This window comes from Aptenodytes forsteri, unplaced genomic scaffold (assembly GCF_000699145.1).
Source record: "Aptenodytes forsteri isolate BGI_AS27 unplaced genomic scaffold, ASM69914v1 Scaffold634, whole genome shotgun sequence".
Classification (NCBI taxonomy): domain Eukaryota; kingdom Metazoa; phylum Chordata; class Aves; order Sphenisciformes; family Spheniscidae; genus Aptenodytes; species Aptenodytes forsteri.
The window spans coordinates 64,581-64,864 of NW_008793943.1; the positions used below are offsets into that span (position 1 = coordinate 64,581).

At 53.5% G+C, this 284-nt stretch overlaps 1 protein-coding gene across 1 annotated transcript in view; it reads left to right on the forward strand.

The window, feature by feature from the left end:
* POLA2 (DNA polymerase alpha 2, accessory subunit) overlaps positions 1 to 284 on the forward strand; it is a 4,632-nt gene that overhangs the window by 1,697 nt on the left and 2,651 nt on the right. The window lies entirely within an intron of this gene.

Sequence of the window (284 nt, forward strand, 5' to 3'; positions counted from 1 at the left end):
AACCCTGTGGCGGTCGAGCCGGCGCTGCGTAGAGCTTCCTGGCCCTCACCGTGATCCCGTGCCACTCCCAGCCCTTTTTTGGGTTAAAATTCCCTAATTTAACTGTTTTTTTGGGGTTTTTTTATCTAGGGAGCAGCTTTTGATGCTCCTGGCAGAAAGTCCAGCACGGCTGGGGCGTTTTTTGGGGCGCATTTTGGGTGTTTAAGGAAAGCTTAGCACGACTGGGGTGTTTTAGGGTGGGCTTGGGGCATTTTAGGACTGGTTTTAGGGGCGGGGGTGGGAAG